The sequence below is a fragment of the Prinia subflava genome (assembly GCF_021018805.1).
Source record: "Prinia subflava isolate CZ2003 ecotype Zambia chromosome W unlocalized genomic scaffold, Cam_Psub_1.2 scaffold_50_NEW, whole genome shotgun sequence".
In the NCBI taxonomy this organism is placed as follows: Eukaryota; Metazoa; Chordata; class Aves; order Passeriformes; family Cisticolidae; genus Prinia; species Prinia subflava.
This window is the reverse complement of record NW_026960617.1, coordinates 477,836-498,161: the sequence shown is the minus strand read 5'-3', so window position 1 is coordinate 498,161 and position 20,326 is coordinate 477,836. Positions and strand designations below refer to the sequence as shown.

The following is a 20,326-nucleotide window of genomic DNA, read 5'->3' as shown; positions in this document are numbered from 1 at the left end:
TCTTGTTGATGACCTCAATGGGAATCTGACGCCGCCCATCTTCCCACTTTACTCCCAGAAACTGGATCTCCTTGGCAGGTCCCTTGACTTTGCTCTTCTTGATAGCAAAACCTGGCTTTCAGGAGAATCTGGATGATCTTCGCTCCTTTTTCAAACACTTTAGCTGCAGTGTTCCCCCATACAATCATGTCATCGTTATACTGTAGATGTTCTGGAGCCTCACCCTTTTCTAGCGTAGTCTGGATCAGTCCATAACAGATGGTAGGACTGTGCTTCCACCCCTGGGGCAGTCGATTCCAGGTGTACTGCACGCCCCTCCAGGTGAAAGCAAACTGAGGCCTGCATTCTACAGCCAGAGGAATGGAGAAAAACGCATTAGCAATGTCGATTGTGGCATACCACTTCGCTGCCTTGGACTCCAGCTCGTACTGGAGTTCCAGCATGTCCGGCACAGCAGCGCTCAGTGGTGGAGTCACTTCATTCAAAGCACGGTAATCCACGGTCAATCTCCATTCTCCTTCAGATTTACGCACAGGCCAGATGGGACTGTTGAAGGGTGAGTGGGTTTTGCTGACCACCCCTTGGCTCTCCAGCTCTCGGATCATCTTGTGGATGGGGATCACAGCATCTCGATTTGTTCGATACTGCCAGCGATGCACTGTCGAGGTGGCATCAGGTACTCGTTGCTCTTCTACCTTCAGGAGTCCTACTGCAGATGGGTTCTCTGATAGTCCAGGCAAGGTGTTCAATTTCTTAATGCCCTCTGCCTCCACAGCAGCTATTCTAAAAGCCCACTTGAATCCCTTTGGGTTTTTGAAATACTCATTTCGGAGGAAATCTATGCGCAAAATACATGGGGCCTCTGGGCCAGTCACAATAGGGTGTTTGTTTTACTCATTTCTAGTCAGGCTCACATCAGCTTCCACCAAAGTAAAATCCTGTGATCCCCCTGTCAAGCCAGCAATAGAAACAGATTCTTCCCCTACATATCTTGATGGAATTAACGTGCACTGCACACCAGTGTCAACCAAGGCCTCATACTATTGTGGTTCAGATGTGCCAGGCAAACGAATCCACACAGTCCAATAAACACAGTTTTCCCCAGACTCTACCTGGCTAGAGGCAAGGCCCCTCTAAGCCTGGTTATCTTTCTTTTCTTGGGTAACTGGGGCTGCTTCCTTTTTGGTGGAACTTCCTCTTTGAGTCTTGCTGTCCACTAATTCAGACACCCGTTGCGCCAGATCAGCAGTAGGTTTTCTAACCCATCTCCTCATGTCTTCCCCAGAATGAGGCAGGAAGGACTGCAGCTCAGCTCGTAGAGTGCCCCTTCTCTCCCTATCTGGGGAACGTCTGCGTTTGGTGCCAGAACCTCTGATCTGTACTGCCGAGATTTGGAGAAAGCCTTCTTTTATCTCCTCCCTGAGCTTCTTGTGGCTCTCCACTACCGTGTCTTCTAATTTCTGCAGGGGTGTTTCCACAGCTGTGATTCTTGTGTGTGTTGGACCATGCACAGCATCTGCATACGCTCGGAGCTTCTTCGCCATATCCTGCACAGTCTCCTCCGTGTCATCCTGCTTCATTATTGCTAAAGCAGAAGAGTATTCTTGTGGCCCGAGTTGTACAAGTTTTCGCCACATCAAGGGTGTACATGGTACCAAGTCTGGGTTCCTAATGTTTAGGTCATCTGAGAAGGCAGTCTCTGCCACTGCCATTTCTCATAAGAGTTGAATCCCTTGTTCTATGGTCTTCCACTGGGTTTGCTGCATATAGATATCTTTGTGCCACACTTCCCAGGACCCGTTCCCAGAGACTGCAAGGGTGAGCCTCCCTCATCATTTCTTGGTCAATAACCGGATCATGTGACAGGGATCCCAAATGCCTTGTTTCAGTGCCGTCCAGAATTGTAGCCTCACCTGCAGCATTCTAAAGATGGACTAACCAACTAATTATAGACTCATCAGGTTGTTGAGTGTAATCCTTTCTTAGGCCACGAAGGTCCTTCAGGGAAAAGGACTAAGTAGTGGCTCCTGATCTTGTGTCAGTCTGTGGGGCCTTTGATCTTGTGCTAGTTGGTTGGGCTCCTGCTCTTGTACCAGTTGATTTGCCTTCTGATCTTGTGTGAATTGGTTGGACTCCTGGTTTTGTGTCAGTTGCTTTGGCTTCTGACTGTGTATCAGTTGCTTCAGCTTCTGATTGGGTGCCAGTTGGTTCAGCTTTTGATTGTGTCTAGGGAGGCATTGAGGGTCCTTCACCTGGGTCCCTGTCCACTGGTAGATTAGTTTTGCATGTGTGCTTTTTTCCCTTCTTTCCCACAGCGACTGCCAGTGTCTTAGGCTCACTGTCTGGTTTAGCAGCTGCCTGAGTAGCTGGTGTGTTGGCTGCAGTATGAGGGGCTGGGGTAGCTGCTGATTTATCTCCCTGCCCCCCTGCCTCTATCTGCTGCCCTACAGTATCTAGCAGCATGCGATAAGCATATGCCAGGGCCCAGCTTATTGCAATGAGCTTTTTCTCTTTAGAGTCATCATGGCAGTACTCCTCCAGATATTTCCCCACCTCATCTGGGTTCTGAATTTGTTCACATGAAAATTCCCAAGCCGGGGGATCAGAAAATTCCTTCAAGGTTGGGCCCATTCTCTCTCATTCTCTACACCACTCAGGATTTTCCATGCCTGGGTCTACTTCTGGGTCTATTTCTGGGTCAGGGGTCTTATCAGCCCCTCTGGAAATCTCAGACTTCACTCTAGACAAGCTACAAACCATATAGAGGAAGCTTACCAGATGAAATACCAGGAAGGTAGTATCTTTAACATTCAGGGGACACTGAACATTCTCAAAAAGTGATGTAACAGATTCAAAAGAGAAGAAGGAAAGGAAAGGCTTAAAAGCTTCATCCCCTACTCCTCCTCTAACAAACTGGGTGCAATTATTAATAAATCCCCAAAACATGCTACTGGAACTAGGACACATGTTGTGGTGTGGGTTTTCTGCTTTGAATTTTCAGGCTAGCTTTCTATTTCATTTGTGTGTTATGATTTAAATTATGCATACCGTTATGAGTCAGTTCTCTGTATCCCTGCCTCTGTTTCTAAAACCTTCCTTGCCAATCTTCCTGAGCTCAATATATCATTTGCTATTTTGTATCATTACACTGCTTCTGCTATTCCCATTGCATTTAGTTCTGTATTCCCGCCTTAGACTCCTCCCTGAGTGCATTCTCATTGGTTGTTTGCTTTGTATTGCCTGTGTATAAAATCCACGGCGGGACGTGCTCCCGGTCCTTGGGGTTCAGCTTTTAGTTTTTGTTCTTCAGTTGTACCTTTAATAAATCTCCTCAGTTTACCCCAAGACCCGTCTTGCCTCTGCTTCATCTCTGCACCCCAAAAGTACTCGCTGAGACCATCGAAATCCCTGAGCAGGGAGGAAGAGTCTCCCCGGGGGGAATGTGTCGCACCCCAATGCTGGCGTACGCATCCTGGGAAACGCACACCGCGGCAGACGCAGGGTAGGACAAAGAAACCACAAACCAAACATACCTGGCACAAACTCCAGTACCTTTATAAGCTTCCTATAAATCATGATCTCCGAGCCTAACAAAACAGCAATCTTAATTCGTGCACCTCTAGTGTAAAAGCTATGGGTTAGTGACAACACTGGAGCTATTTCCAGATAAGAAAACAAACCGAGGCACCAGAGAGATATTAAAACCTCAAAAAAGCCTAGGGAACAGACACCCAAGAAGGACTCCATTCCTAGAGACATTATGAATTCAAGCAGCAACATGGCTACTGTTTTATCCCCACACAAAGTACAACCAAAATGCAATCAATAATTAATATAAGGTTTTTTCCACCGTCTCCAGCCCCACCTTGGGCACCAATAACAAAAGGTATTGTCCTGGTTTAGGGCATATTTGGGAGGAAACCTGGGAATAGGGTCCCTCTGGAAAGCAAACCCAAAAGGCCCCTCCCCCCAGCTTGTCCAGGAAAAGAACTTCCTTGGAGAAAAGTGGAAAAAACCTATTTATTTAACAAACAAAATGCCCACAAGCATAAAGAATGAATAATATGAAACAATAAAACCTCTTGCTGCTCCGAACAGAGATGGTAAACCGGAGAAAAATCTTTGCCATGGGTTGCTCAGCTCACTCAGTTCTTTATCAGTCCCAGTTCCTCTGGAGGTCCAGGCCCGTTGGGCCGCACGTGCGAGCCGTCGGTGCTTCTCTGGGGTTTTCAGAGCAGATTCAAAGAGTCCCAAGAAAAAGGAAAAAAAAAAACAGTCCAGGGAACTTCTCTGCCCTAGCTAGCTAAAACTAACTAAAAAGCAAAAAAAAAATCTCTCACAGGCACCAGTCTGTACTTCAGATGAACACAGTCCGGAGAGAGCAATGTGTAGGAGGAGATCTGTTTTCAAAACAAACTTGGGACGACTTCTTTCCCTGCTTTGCTCTCAGAGCCAGTGTTAAAGGCACAGAACTCAATATACAGCACAAACAGAACAGACGATTGGGGATACAAGCATCATAAATTCACCCTAGGACCCTTTCTCAAGCCAGGGATAAACCCATTTCGCTGGTATCCATTGGGGTCCTTTGTCTGTAATGGCACAAGCATAACCCCTCCCCCACATTAATAAATCTGGAGGTCCTTCCCATAACCCTGTCATAGGATTTTTAAAATGAATTTTTGGTCTCTACTGTATCAATTCAGAATCCTGATGCAAACCTGAGTAATGTCTTAATGCAGGTTGTTCACTACAATTACCTACTAACCGTAAATGATTCATGACATAAACTGCTTTCAACACTCTGTCCTGTGGGCTCAGCCCATCCTCCCCTCTTTTTTGTCAGTCAAGCAGTCCTTTTAGTACCTGGTGTGTCCTTTCAATAATAACCTGTCCTGTGGAGTTACCTGGGATTCCTGTGCTATGCTTCATTCTCCAGTGAGTCAAGAAATTTTGGGTTCATTGGGCTATATATCCCAGCCAATTGTCCGTCTTGATTTTCTGAGGCAAGCCCATTACGGCAAAACAGCCTCTCAAGTGTCGAATGACAAAATGAGATCCTTTGCTTGTCATGGGAGTGGCCCAAATCATGGCAGAAAAAGTACCTATGGTTACATGAATGTGCTTAAAACAACCAAAAGAGGCATAAATAGTCACATCGGTTTGCCATAACTGCAAGGGCCCAAGGTCACGAGGATTGACCCCAGGACCCAATCTACAAATCATACCCCCGCATTGCGGACAAGTTGTGACAAGTCCTTGAGCATCCTGTGATGATATTCCAAATTGTTTATGTAAAACCTTTGCACCTTGGTGAAAAAAACTCTTTTGCCTTTCTGGCCTGACCAAATTTATCAATGTTAGGAGAAGCAGAGGCCCAAAGCGGTGCCACCAAGTGGTCAGCCTTCTCGTTTCCTAAGGCTAGACCTTCTGTCAAGCCAGAGTGACCCCGTATGTGGGTAATGAAATAATCCTGTTTACAAGAATTATGTGTCACAGCTGCAAAAAGAGTTGCCCCAATTGCCTGTTTTGAATTTCCTTCAGTAATGCTCACTCCATGCGCTTGACAACCCCTACAACGTAGAGGGAATCAGAAACAATGTTAACGGGATCATTTGGCCATTTTTCAAACACTGATTACAGCGCGTAACTCAAGAACCTGTAAAGAGTCTCCTGGTCCCTGAAGGATTTCACTGAGCCATTTGCCTTCATCCTGACAAGTAAAACCTGCTTTAGTAGTCTTTTGACTGGCATCAGTAAAAACCGTGAGGCCTTCTACAGGTTGCCTTGATAGCCAAGGTATTCCTTCAACCTGTTGATGCAAAGAAAAAAGCTTATGTGGAGGAAGATGAGTGCTAGTGAGACCTGGAAAGTTTAACAATGCCCATTGTAAGGTATCTGAATTCTGCAATGACCATTGCAAGTAATCCTTTGTTAATGGAAGAAGAATACTTTGGGGTTCCATTCCTGCAATTTCCAATGTCCATTTCCATGCCTTGATCACAATTTTTGCTATAGCCTCCATTCGTGTGTGAACTCAGGGTCTCTATATGGAAGCAGGGACAGAGCAACGCATGATACAACCAATATGGTCAAAACATACATTGTCCTCTTTATTCTCGAAATGGCTGGTTTTATACAGTGTCAGATAGTTTACAGTTTCAGGTGCTTTCTAATTGGCATCCAGCATGATAAAGAATGCAAACAATCTTAGCTTAAGGACGCTACCGTGATTCTACTCTAACTGTCCTATCTAAAGCATGTACACACCTTAAATTCTAACTGCGCCACAGGTTTATCTACTTCTACACGGGCCCAAATCTGAGGCCTAGCAGGCCCAAATCTGAGGCCCAGTTTGGGATAACTCAAACTTCATTCCATAACACATCATGCTTCTGCTACACGCGTGGTCAAGGATTTGTTCAAATTAAATGGTAAGAACAACCATTCCAAGATTTTTAGTGGTTGTTTAGCCTCGCTATCCCACTGCATCAGTATAGCCATCACTTGTGCTTCCTTTTTCAGCACAGCTACAGACAGTGGCAAAGCAGGTGACCAGCGATCTGCAAAGGAATTATCCAATTTAGTGGCAATCTGAGTCAAAGCCGTCTGTTGCTTTTCAGTTAGTTCATGCAGCAAATTGGCCTGATTATCCCCTTTCAATAATGGCATTAAGGGCTCAAGGTCTTCATTAGTTATGTCACAGGTGGTATGAATCCACTGCATGTCTTCAATTAACTTTTGAGCATCTGTCAAAGTCCAAATTTCTGTACAAATAGTTAATCTTGGGGGCCAAATTTGGGCTTCAGTGATAAGCATTCCCAAATATTTCCATGGGGCCTGTTGTTGAACCTTTTCAGGGGCAACTTGAAGGCCTGCTGGCCGCAATTTTTTCTGTAAGGCAGGTAGCAGGTTTGCGGCATCCAAGTGTTCTGCTATCAGAATATCATCCATGTAATTATAGATAAGATACTGTGGGTGCTGTTTTCTCAGTGAGGCTAGGGCCCAGGTGACACAGTTGGACACAAAAGAACCACGTGACTCACGGATGACCCAGCAGGAAAGAAAAGCAGAACTTTACTTTCTTTCATATTTATACATTTTTGGCACCAGTTGTGGATTGGTGGATGGGATCATGACCCCTCCAACCACACTGGTCAAACAGACAGTCAATCAGTTCTTCTCCTCCTCCAAAAAGGAATGTAAACAAAAAACTACCGTTAGGTAAACAGTGCTATTTTTACATTAAGAAACTGTTAGAAGCGTGAGAATCTGACTCCAATAAAATAAACACTCAGAAGGCTAAGAAAATTCCAAAAGAACAGGGCGACACCCAGGCAACATACAGTTGGCACATCATAGGAGAGTTACACATCCCTCAGGGCATTACGAACCATTGATACCTCTTTGCTGGTTCTGCCTTATTAATGGATGGCACTGAGAAGGCAAACTTCTTGCTGTCATACTCATGGAGAGGAATTGTGAAAAAACAGTCCTTTAGGTCAATGATCAGCAATTGCCAATTCACAGGTAACATTGCTGGTGAGGGTAAACCAGCCTGCAGGGATCCCATTTCCTGCACTGTCAAATTAACAGCTTGAAGGTCATGTATTAACCTCCACTTTCCTGATTTTTTAGGGATTGTAAAAATGGGCATAATCCAGGGGCTCATAGAAGATATTATATGCCCATTTGTCAATTGCTCATCAACCAATTCCGTAACATGGGCAAGCTTTTCTTTAGACAGCAGCCATTGGTCAATCCATATTGGTGTTTCTGTTAACCATTTTAGCTTTAGGATTGGCCGCCCCTCAATGGCTGCTGCTAAAAACCCTCATTGGTAAGACAGAAACCCATCTGGCTCAATGCATCCTGTCCCAGTAGCCAGATTGTTGTATTCATTACATAAGGTCTCACCTGGGCACAAACATGTGCTTCATTATCAACCCACACTGTTAAAAGTGTTTCACTAACTCGAGTCATTTGCATGTCCCCCACCCCATAACAGGTGTTCCCAGGGTAGTCAGAGGTCATGCAGCAGGCCATGCAAATGAGGGAACAGTGGTCATGTCTGCACCTGTGTCAAGCAACGCAGCTTTTCTTGTCAGGGTTCCTCCATCGGGGTGCTGGAAGGTAATGGGTTTAATTGGTTTGGTTCCTGTTAATGGTGGGGTAAACATCACCTGAGGGGTTCCCGTTTACCCAAAACCTCCATCCCCCTCAGCATAACCCCTTATCTAGGAACCTGAGCCTTAAAGGGAATAAGCTGTTCCAGTCTGGTTCCTTTTGGAATGTGAATAGATGGTCTCAGTGTTTGCACCATTATCCCAATATTGCCCAAATAATCTGCATCAATTAGTCCAGGCAAAACAAAAATGCCTTGCTTTGATGTGGATGATCTCCCTATCAGCAGGGCACTAAGTCCATGTCCTAAGCATCCATTTACCATTGATGGAACAATCTGCACATCAGTGTCATTAAAGGTTAACTCTATTGCTGTTTCCAGGGCTACTCCTGCACTTCCTGGGATTGCTGAGTTGAGGATATCCAGGCAGCTGTCTGGTTTTGAGGGTGCATTTGTGTCATCGCAGGTCCTCCTTTTGCTCTCAGTCTCTCGTTTCCCAGCAGTGTTCCATCTTTCTTATGACTCAACTTGCATTTGCTAGCTCAGTGTCCAAACTTATCATACCTGTTGCGGTTTCTTGAGAAACCAGTAGATGTCACTGTTGCTTTACTTTTCTTCACAGCTCTGCACAGAGCTTTTAGGCGCCCAAACTTGCCACAATTGTAACATTTCAGATTATTACCTTTTCCTTGTTGACCCAATGGTTTAAGAGCCGCTGACATCACTTCAGCTAAGTAAGTAGCTTTTTCTTCTGGAGTTCCAACTCTCGAGCAAGCCTCTATCATATCTACAAGAGTCGCTGTACGTGACAGCGTTTGCAAAATTCTCTTACAGGTGGAATTTGCATTCTCCACGGACAACTGCATTCCTAAAACGGCTTTAACATCTGGAGACATTCCTGGAACTGAATTGATTGCCTCTCTAAGGTGGTCTAGAAAACTCATAAAAGTCTCTTTTGCCTCTTTGGTATAAGATGGTGTTGGAAGTCCCATATCTGGGGCAGCATGGAATGCTTCCCTTGCTAACTTCTGAGACTGTTGTAAGATTGCAGCATGTAGTCTGGCTTGCTCTTGAGAATCAGAAAAAGGCCTTTTTCCCAGCATCATCTCAGGAGCAGCGAACTGCCATGGGTCCCTGCTGAGGCCGTTTCTACAGGTTAATAGATCTTAAAGGTCCAAGAACATTTTAAAGTCTTATACAAAGTTGTTTATTACATGAAAGCATATCTCTGAAGGTGCAAGAGTCCTAAATGAGTGGTCTTACAATCGATTATGAGTATAAAGTCTTAGAAATTAAATACCAGAATAAACAGTAGTCTTAACATGGAATTTAACATAACATTCCAACCTTAGGATAAAAAAAACCCCTCCAACTCCTGACCCCAATCAGGGTTCCCAGCCACGGGGTTGCAGTGGCAGGAAGGGGTCCCAGGATCACGAATCCCAAACAGGTTTCCCAGCCGCAGGGTCACAGTGGCAGGAAGGGATCCCGGGGTCCCAAACCCGCACAGAGTCCCCGGCAGCCCCGAACAGAGTTCCGGGGCAAGCGCCACAAGGGGAAAGGGAAAGGGAAAGGGAAAGGGAAAGGGAAAGGGAAAGGGAAAGGGAAAGGGAAATGGAAAGGGAAAGGGAAAGGGAAAGGGAAAGGGAAAGGGAAAGGGAAAGGGAAAGGGAAAGGGAAAGGGAAAGGGAAAGGGAAAGGGAAAGGGAAAGGGAAAGGGAAAGGGAGGGACCCTGGGGCTCTGATCCCACGCGACAAAGACTACAATAGATAGTACCTTTAGAATCCCATTTCAGCTCCCTGGTAGGGCTCGTTCCTCAGGCTGCAGAAGGTGGAGGTTGGATCGATAGATCGGATTGATCGATATCTCCACTTCCAACCCAGAGGCTTTTATCCATATGTTACAAATGCATATTCATACCTTTATCTACACGCTACCCAATCTAGGCTCAATTCTCTAAGTTCGTAAAACTACGAAAAACTACAAAAAACAGTATCAAAAACCTATGCATATAGCATATCTATTAGAGCAAAAACTCTATCTTGCTAGTGTAAAAGTTCTATCTTGTTATGTGAAAAATTTTATCTTAACATACATCAAAAACTTTATCTTATTTGCACAAAATTCATACCAAAAATTATAAACAGTACTCTACTCTATTTTTTTTATATCTAAACTCTATGACTAGGCCTGAAGCTCTGTACTTCTACACTAACAATTAGGCACTTAGGGTATGTGAAATTTAAAGCTGAGGCTTAAATCTCTACTTTATGTGTGTGTGGCTTTATATATTTTAATTTTTCTAAAGGTTTTAATTCAGTCCCTGCACTTCTCACTCTCTGCAGGGGATCCATGGAATCATGGACTCCAGCAGGTCCCCCTGAGGGAGTCCAAGATTTTCAGTAACTGCATCTTCTACTTTCCATTCCCAATCAGCTTGTCACAGCAGTCTCTTCATGGGTTTTAAAAAGGTGTCTGCCAGCTTTTTACAGTCAAATGGGACCATTAAACTGCTAGTAAATACGTGACTGAGTAAAGTCTGCACATAAGGGTTTGTCAGTCCATATTACATCACCGCTCTTGGTCCCTCTCGGACGAGCTTCCAATCCAGAGCCACCCACTGGTGTTGGTTTGGGTTACCAGGGGCAGAGATTACCGGGAAAGCTTGCAGAAGGAACTCACCCTCAATCAAGGCTTCTCGTATGATTCCCCGCCACTGCCGAGCAGGATCGTAGCCATCATGGGACCTGAGGTGACTCATGAAATTCCGTTCAGGGCTTCCTCTCCAGTGCTCGGGGGCTCCACTCCTCTTCCCGCTGCCACAGGCACGCTCCTAGCCGTCCGGTCGAGTTAATCAAGGATCAGTCATTCTTCACATTCCACAGTACCGATCCGGAATCTTGCTCCTGTTGTTTCCTCCTCTCTCCTCGCCACTGTTTCATCATCAGGGTTACTTTTTCTGGAGAGTTGAGCTCGCACATCCTCGCTGCTGGTACGGTCCAGATCAGGACTCCGGTAAACCAATCTCTCAATGAATTTATTATTCCTTCTCCCTTCCGCCATCAACAGGGGTCTGTTTTTTTCTCTTTCCCTTATCTGTTGTTCTATCAAAGCTCTAAGTTTGGCTGGATCTCTCTACTGCCACGGTGCTCTTCTTCACAGCGAATAAGCGCTCTGCATGTGAATATCCGCATTCTGCATTTGAATACCCGCTACGGCTAAGCCACAGTGATTTGGATGGCGGGAGGGGGGGGGGGTAGATGCACCCTCCCACTGCTTTTGTTAACTCTTCAGGGGAAACCTCCGGACACCCTTGGACACCCCGTGGGTAATCTTGGTGCCAGCAGAGGTAAAAGCACTTCCACCTCCATTTTTTCTGCTTCTACTATGGGTTGCGGAGGCGGCACGGACTTTTGTTCTGCATTGTTACTGTTTTCAGCCACCTATGGAGCCTGTAATTCTGGCTCCTGGGCTGCTGAAGGTAGAGACGGTATAACAGGTTCTTCCCCCAAAAAAAATTCTCGTGCAAAAGCCAGAAATGCAACTGCAGGATCATCTGGCTCTAAAGCGGCTACCACTCCTGTCGCAGATGTTTTTTCTGCCTTTAATTGCCTCACCTTCCACATTGTGCTCAGTCCCTTGGTTTATTTTAACCTATTGCTTACGGCATCCCAGAGCTCTGTTCCTAGCCTTTTCCATTCGAGGGTGTCAAAATCACTCCTGGAGGTGGTAAAAAATCCTCTCTCCCGACACGATTTTAGTAATCTCTTTAAGACCTCTGGGTCATACTTATTTTGTCTCTTAGAAAGAATATGCTGGAGGAGATTTAATGTAGCCTGCTCCTCTTTGGACAAGGTTTTCCCCATCCTCCAGCCCTGGTCGCTCACCTGTTCTGGTATCTCCCCTGCAGAGTATGTGTCTTTTGTCCGGAGCTTTTTCCCCAGGAGGGTTCTTGCTCCTGACTCTGTGGAGCCGCCACCTGACTCCCCCCACCACGGTCCAGCCGCGGCGGTCTCCAACCGGGCCTCCCGCCTTTTCACTCTGTAGCACCCCCTTTGAACTCCTTCAAAGACCAAAGAGTCCTTGATCTGCTTCAATATGACACGTCTATCACATCGTGGTTCATCAGCATGCAGGAGTTCAGGACCTCTGGATGACCAACCAATATGACTGAGCAGAAGCCATTTATTGTTCACATTAAGCTATTTTTATATATTGTAAGTCTACTGTCCACGTGATCACGCATTATTTGATTGGAGGCTTTATCTTGTCCATGCATTCAGCATGCACCCTTCAGGAAACATGATTGGTCACAGTCCATCATCACGTCGGGCCTCCTTTATCAAGTTCTTGCATTCTTGGTATTCTGTTTCTCAGGCTCTTCTTTCTTAATTTAGTACTGTTTATGTCTCAGTAACCTTGAATTCCTGAGGGTTTGATAAGAATAACTACAAGCAGTTTTGTTTTAGCACATTATGGCCTAAGCTCTTCAGCTACATTGCTACAGAAGTGTACAGGTGGCATGAAAGACAAAAACAAGTTATATAACCAGAAAACAAGTTAAATAACTAGTGCATGGGCACCTTGTGTTTAGGGTGTTGATTGGTTAGGGGTGTGTATGAACACTGAGTGATCAGAAAGCTGGTTGGGTAAGAGAACATGTGAACAGCAACACCTGCAGTGGCAGGTAGCCAATGCATGCTTGTTTTGCTTCACAAGAATGTAAAGGAATGGAGATTAACCAGAATATTTTTAGCACAGTATAAAAGCTTAGCATCATGGTACAGCATAAAAAGACTTGGTTTTTTACAAGAAAAAATTCTTGTCAGAACAAGAACCAAGAGGGTCTGTATCTCATTGCTACAGATAATGAAAATGACTGCAAGCTTTGAGCACTGGAAGTATGCTCACTAGAGAGAATCAGAGGAGAAATTTGCAATAGAATTGCAGCAGTGATGATGCTTTGCTTCTATATACTATCTTCCAGCTAAGGAAAGCATGTTACAAAGGGCAGGAAAACATCTGAGAAAATGAAGGCGTAGGATCTGGTTTAGCCAAGGCCACACCATGAATCAGAGATTTAGGAACAGAAGTCAACATCTGCAGCTTCTTGATCTGCTCCCCAATGTTTACTACTTACCTTGTTAAAAGCATTGTTTTCATATGACATTATCTTCCTATCACTGAGAGAAGCTAATTCTACTCAAATCAGAGCCTACTGGGGTCTCAGTTACAGTGAGAGGTGAATGTTTTACATGTTGCTTTGTTATGTTTAGTGTGTTGAACTCTATGATCTGAAACTCTTGAGAGCAAGCTGAATTCACATCTGTAAGGAAGGTTTGCTTAGCCCTTAGTTACAACATGTGCACACCATGTAGTCCAGTGTGCTGGTTTGGGTTGGGGTAATTTTCTTCACAGTAATATGGGGCTGTGTTTTTGACTTGTGCTGAAAACAACATTGATAATACAGGGATGTTTTTGTTATTGCTGAGTTTTTGTTATTGACAGTGTGAAGGCCTTTCCTGCTTCTCACCCCACCCCACCTGCAAGGGGGCTGGGGGTGCACAAGAAGTTGGGTAGAGACACAGTCAGGACAGGTGACCCCAACTGACCAAAGGGATATTCCAGACCATATGACATCATGCTCAGCATATAAAGTGGGGAGAAGAAAGAGGAAGGGGGGACACATTTGGAATGGTGGTGTTTGTCTTCACAAGTAGCCATTACACATGACGGAGCCTGGATTTCCTGGAGATGGCTGAACACCTGCCTGCCCATGGAAAGTGGTGAATGAATTCTTTGGTTTGCTTTGCTTGTGTGTGCATCTTTTGCTTTCCCTATTAAACTGCATCTTAACCCACGAGTTTTTTCACTTTTACACTTGCACTTCTCTCCCCCATCCCATTGTGGGGGAGTGGCTGTGTGATGCTTAGTTGCTGGCTGGAGTTAAACCACGGCATTCAGTCATATGTGCAGGCAGCACAGGTGCATTCAGCTTCTAGAGGGAACACCTGACACTCAGACTACCTAGGCTTCAAGAGATTTGCACAAACCTTGCACACACTTGTTCAAACAAGGTTTGCAAGTAGTCTACAGCCCCATGTCTGGAGAATGCATTTGTCACTGAAAGGCCAAGACCAGCACAGCAAGCAAAACTTGCTGCAACTCAAAGTTGAATCTCATGTATATTCTGGGCTCCAGGCTTCTTTCAGATTTCAGGTTAGTTCAGTAGAATTCAATGGCCATGAAAGAGTATGTGAGGAGGAAGAGAGAAAGAAGGAAAGTGATTTCAAAATGTGATATAGCTGAAATTACATCACCATTTGTTGTTTGAGTACTCAGGTCAGGGTCAAAATAGAGCCAAACTGCATCTTTGGGACATAGTGCAATGAGAAACTGCTGATAGAATCCCAGAAGATAAGGGGCTAATGTGTATGTCTCAAACACCAATAGCTGATGGCTGTGGACCCAACCAGGGATTATTGGTAATAACAACCAACGATTGTTGGTAATAACACAGTGTGGGAAAGAACAAGACGTGGCTGGGGAAGGAGCCATACAGAGGGTAGGGCAGCACTTTTCTCGGACAAACATCCTTGTTATAGTTCCTGGAGATAAGCACAACACAACACAGCATAGGTGCAGGAATGATGTTGAGAAATGGACATGGACTGGGGGGGGGGGGAGGGGGACCAAGACCACCCAAGACTCTTGAAGCCTCTGACCCATTTCCAGAAAAGTCTGAAAGAATGGACTGTACATGAGCACTAATTTGCATAGAAAGCAAGAAACTTAGCTCCAGGGTGGCAAAATCTCTCTATAAAAAGATATACCCATGAAGTTTAGGCCTACATGCACCCCAGGACCTTGGACACCCCATCAGCTGGATCAATGCTGGAGCCAGGACTGGTGATCTCTTTTTCCCTCTTTTTTTCCTTTCTTTCTCTCTCTCCCCCTCTTTAATTCATCTCCCTCTCTCTCTCCCCCCCCTTTCACCCCATCTCTTTATCCAAAACCCATGGCTGTGTGTTTATACTAGATCAGGGACTAACTTATACCAATTTCCATACCAAGTATCTAATTTACTAATAAAACTTGGTGATTTTTTGCAGACCCCCTCACTTTTGTCATTCCTTTCAATAACGACCATTTGCAACTCTTTCGTGCTCCCTTTCCCTTAGGGCTGGGATACCACATACATCTAACTACTTTCTCACTTTTAATCATCAGGCACCAGCTAGTAATGGTTTCACTAAGCACTGCAGGGGCACTTATAGCAAATAAGTCCTTTGTCCTGGACAAAGGACACCATTTATAGTAATTCTCAAATGCAAAACCAAGACATTCAACGGCAGTCATGTGGTATGGTCATGAAAGGTCAGAATTAGAATCATAGAAGCATAGAAAGGTTTGGGTTGGAATGAACCTTAAAGATCATCTACTTCCAACCCCCTGCCAGGGGCAGGGATACCTTCCACAGGACCAGGTTGCTCCAAGCCGCATCCAACCTGGCCTTGAACACTGCCAGGGTTGGGGCATCCATAACCTCCCTGGGAAAGCTGTTCCAGTGTCTCATCACCCTCACAGTAAAGAATTTCTTCCTAATATCTAGTCTAAATTTCCCCTCTTTCAGTTTGTACCTATTACTCACTGTGCTGTCACTGCAGTTCCTGGCAAAGTCCCTTTCCAGTTCCCGGTAGGTCCTTCAGATACTGGAAAGTGCAATGAGGTCTCCACTCAACCTTCCCTTCTCCAGGCTGAACAGCCCCAACTTTTTCAGCCTGTCTTAGGTAGGAGATGTGCTCCAGTCCTCTTTATCAACTTTGTGGCCTCCTTTGGACTTGCTCCAACAGTTCCATGTCCTTCTTATGTTGGGGACACCAGAACTGAACACAGTACTCCAGGTGAGGTCTCATGAGAGCAGAGTAGAGGGGCAGAATTGTTGCAGTCAGGGAAGACAGAGAGATGACACAACATCAATTTCATGCAGCAGGGAGTGTCTTTAATGGCGTGTTCAGCTCTTATATAGGCTATTCCAAAGACCCCACATTCGAACCTCATTGACTATGATTGGTTACCACCCAGCTCACTGACAAGTAGCTGCCTGTTTACGTTTTTGTCAGGGATTGGCTCTCTGTATAGCCAAATCCCTCCTCCTTTCAGGCTCACAGACCAGCTGTGTGCAGTCATACAGAATTATCTCCCTTGCCCTGCTGGCCATGTTCTTTTGGATGCAGACCAGGATTCCATTGGTTTCTGGGCTGTGAGTGCTCACTGCTGACTCACAGTGAGTTTTTCATCACTCATCACGAAAAAGTCTTCTGCAGGGCTGCTCTCAATCACTTTTCCACCCAACCTGTTGATGTGTCTGGGATTGTCACAACCCAGGTGCAGGACCTTGCATTTGGCCTTGTTGACCTTCATGAGGTTTACACTGTCCTACCTCTCAAGCCTCTCCTGGTCCTTCTGGATGGCATCCCTTCCCTCCAGTGTGTCAACTGCACCACACAGCTCAGTGTCATTGGCAAACTTGCTGAGGGTGCCTTCAATCCCACTATCCATGTTGCCAACAAAAACATTGAACAGTATCGGCCCCAGTACCAACCCCTGAGGGACATAATTTGTCACTGGTCACCCCTTAGACACTGAGCTGTTGACCACAACTCTTTGAGTGTGACCATCCAGCCAGTTCTTTATGCACTGAGCGGTCCATCTGTCAAATCTATGTCTCTGCAGTTTAGAGACGATGGTCTGTGGGACCGTGTCAAATGCTTTGAACAAGTCCAGGTAGACAATGTCAGTTGCTCTGCCCCATCCACCAGTGCTGTAGCCCTGTCATAGAAGGTCACCAAATTTGTCAAGGACTATTTGCCCTCTGTAAAGCTATGTTGGCTGTAACCCATCACCTCTTTGTTTCCCATGTGCTTAAGCACAGTTTCCAGGAGAATGTGCTCCATGATCTTAGCTGGAACAGAGGCAAGGCTGACTGGGTTGTAGTTCTTTGGGTCTTCTTCTTTTCCCTTTTTAAAAATGGGGATTATATTTCCTTTTTTTCTGGTTGTTGGAAACTTCACCTGACAGCCATGATTTTTCAGAAATAATGGATAGTGGCTTAGCAACTTCATCTGCCAGCTCCCTCTGCACCCATGGATGGATCTCACTGGGTCCCATAGACTTGTGCACACCTAGGTTCCTTAGATGGGCTAGAACCTGATCCTCTCCTAGAGTGGGCTCATGTCGCTATTGTATTAGGGATGGCTGAATAAGAACACAAGACTCCAAGGTCTTCTCAGAAGGCAAAAGCAATTTTCATTTGACATCAGTTTCTTTTATAGACTGTTCTGAGACAGCTGGACATGATTGGTCCTTTAATCAACACCCCTCACCATCACTGGGTAATTAGGAACAACACCTCTGCATAAACATCTTGCAAGTCAACAACAAGTTCAAAACACCAGCTCCAGGATTGTTTGGATTCCTTCCTGAGTTATCTCACAGCTTCACAGACCAGTGCATGAGAAAGTTATTTGACTTTCTCTCCCACAGGCTCTGCTGCTGTCTGATATTTGAAAATTCCCCTCTGACCAGGCTGTCAACATCCACAGGCTCAGGGTCTTCATTTTCCCAGTCCCTCTATCTGCCTTCTCCAAAGTGGCTGCCATGGCTGGAGCACTTGACTTTGAAGACTGAGGCATAGAAGTCATTGAGAACCTCAGCCTTCTCTTTTTCCAGGGTAGCCAGGTCTCCCTTTTCCTTCCAGAAAGGGTCCACATTATTCTTAGTCTTTCTTTTGCTTGCAACATACCTATAGAAGCCCTTCCTGTTATCCTTGATATCCCCAGCCAAACTCAATTCTAACTGGGCCTTGGCTTCCCTAACCTTGTCCCTAGCTTTCTATACAACTTTCCTGAAGTCCAGGGCAGCAAGCTTGCTGTGAGCCTGCAATAGGCTGTTTCTACAGGTAAAAAGATCTTAAAGGTCCAAAGATATTTTAAGGTTATTACAGAGTTGTTTATTACATAAATGCATAGGTCTGAAAGCAAAAGAGTTCTGAATATGCGGTCTTACAACGGTTACAAGCATAAAATCCCAGAAAGATGAAACACGAGGGTAAACAGCAATTTAGCACAGAATCCCAGCCTAGGAGCAAAGCAAACTCCTGCTCTAGTTCCCACCCCCAAGCAGCAGGGCCACAGTGGCAGGAAGGGGTCCTGGGGTCCCGAGCCCCAAGCAGAGTTCCAGTGGCAAGCACCGCAAAGGCGGAGAGGGACCCTGGGGTCCAGACCTCAAGTGGCAAGGACTGCAATAGATAGTACCTTATAAATCCCATCTCAGCTCCCAGGCAGGGCTCTTCCCTCAGGTTGTGGATGGCGAAGGTTGGATTGATAGATCAGAAACCGATCGATCGACACCTTCACTCCCAACCCAGAGGTCTTTTATCCATAAATCATAAATGCATATTCATATCCTTATCAGTAAGCTACCCAATCTAAGTCCAGTTCTTAAAGTTCATAAAACTACAAAAAACTACAAAAAACAGTATACGCATATAGCATATCTATTAATGTAAAAAACTCTATCTTATTAATGCAAAAACTATCTTATTGTGTGTAAAAAACTTGATCTTACTTGCGTAGAAATTGTATCTAAAGTTATGAGCAATATTCTACTATATTTTTGTTATGTCTAAAATTATATCACTGGTCCTGAAGCTCTAAACTCTATGCTAGCACTTACACACTTGAAGTGTATTTTCTTAAAGTTAAAGCTTAAACCTCTACTTTATGTATACGTGGCTTAATATATTCCAATTTCTCTAAAGGCTTTAATTCAACCCCTGTACTTTTCTCTCTCTGTAGAGAATCCATGGAAACATGGACTCCAACACAAGCCCTCCTCACTGCCCTGAGGATCTTGAACTCCACCATCTCATGGTCACTGCAGCCAAGGCTGCCTTAGAGCATCACATTCTCCACAAGCTCCTCCCTCTTGGTGAGCACAAGGTTCAGTATAGCACCTTTCTTTGCTGGGTTCTCAATTACTTGTGTAAAAAGTTGTCATTGACACATTCAAGGAACCTCCAGGATTGCCTGTGCCCTGCCACGTTGTCCCTCCAACAGATATCGGGGTGGATGAAGTCCTCCAGGAGGACCAGGGCTGATGCGCGTGAGGCCTCCCTGATCTGCCTATGGAGAGATTCATGCACACCATCCTCCTGATCGGAGATCCTGTAGCAGACCCCCACTATAACATCCCCTATACCTGCCCCTGCTTTAACCTTGACCCACAATCTCTTGATTGGCTCCTCATCCTTCCCCACGCAGAGTTCCAAACTTTCTAGCTGGTCATTGATATAGACGGCTATACCCTCTCCTCATCCCCCTAGCCTGTCTTTCCTAAAAAGCCTAAAACTTTCCATTTCAATGCTCCTGATGCCTTAGGTTTTAGATTTTGTATTTTCAAAGTCTGTGCTGCCTAGAGATGTAGTTCTGTGCCTCATATTAAGTACCAGTAAGCTCTCTTCACAAAGTAGATGGACAAAACAAATCCTTTTCCTACTAGGGACCAAAGACGACTTTCAGCCCAACAACATAAACAATGATGGACTGAGAAGAGGAACAAGAAGGATGGAACCTCACAACCGGAAGCTGTAATTGGACAATTAAACCCCAATATTCAAATGGACCAAAACTTATAAAAATGTAATATCTTGTGACAGGTCAGCCATTTTTCTTGTGGCCATTCTTAGTCCACCCAGGGTGCAGCCTTGGTCAGGTTCCTGTCCTGCCCAAGGTGGATCCTGGAGGCCTTTCAATAAATAAATAAATACCTACTTTATTTTCTAGCTTTGTCCAGTCTCTGTTTCAAGTCAGCCTTCCAAGGCATCACTCCAGTCATAGGAGCCAGTCCTACCATATCTTCGTTATGCCAATGATATCATACCCATGCAGGTGCATGCACATCTCTAGTTCCTCTTGTTTGTTCCTCATACTACATGCCTTTGTGTAGAGGCATCTGAGCTGGGTCCCAAATCAAGCTGACTCACTGGATTGTATGCCTTTGCACTGTTCCAGATATCCAACTGGCAGGATTGGGATCCCTTGACCAATCTAGTTTAAAGCTACCTTCACCTGTCTGGCAAGTTCCTGACAAAAGATAGTTCTCTTTGTCAGGTGGACCCTGAGCACACACTGTTGGTT

General features: G+C 45.1%; 1 long non-coding RNA gene across 1 annotated transcript; it reads left to right on the top strand.

Moving 5' to 3' along the window:
* The first annotated feature begins 6,097 nt into the window (after positions 1 to 6,097).
* On the top strand, positions 6,098 to 19,937 carry LOC134565269 (uncharacterized). The gene is made up of 3 exons (XR_010083848.1): positions 6,098 to 11,141; positions 18,986 to 19,118; positions 19,689 to 19,937. It is a non-coding gene; the product is annotated as an uncharacterized LOC134565269 (long non-coding RNA).
* The last annotated feature ends 389 nt before the right edge of the window (positions 19,938 to 20,326 follow it).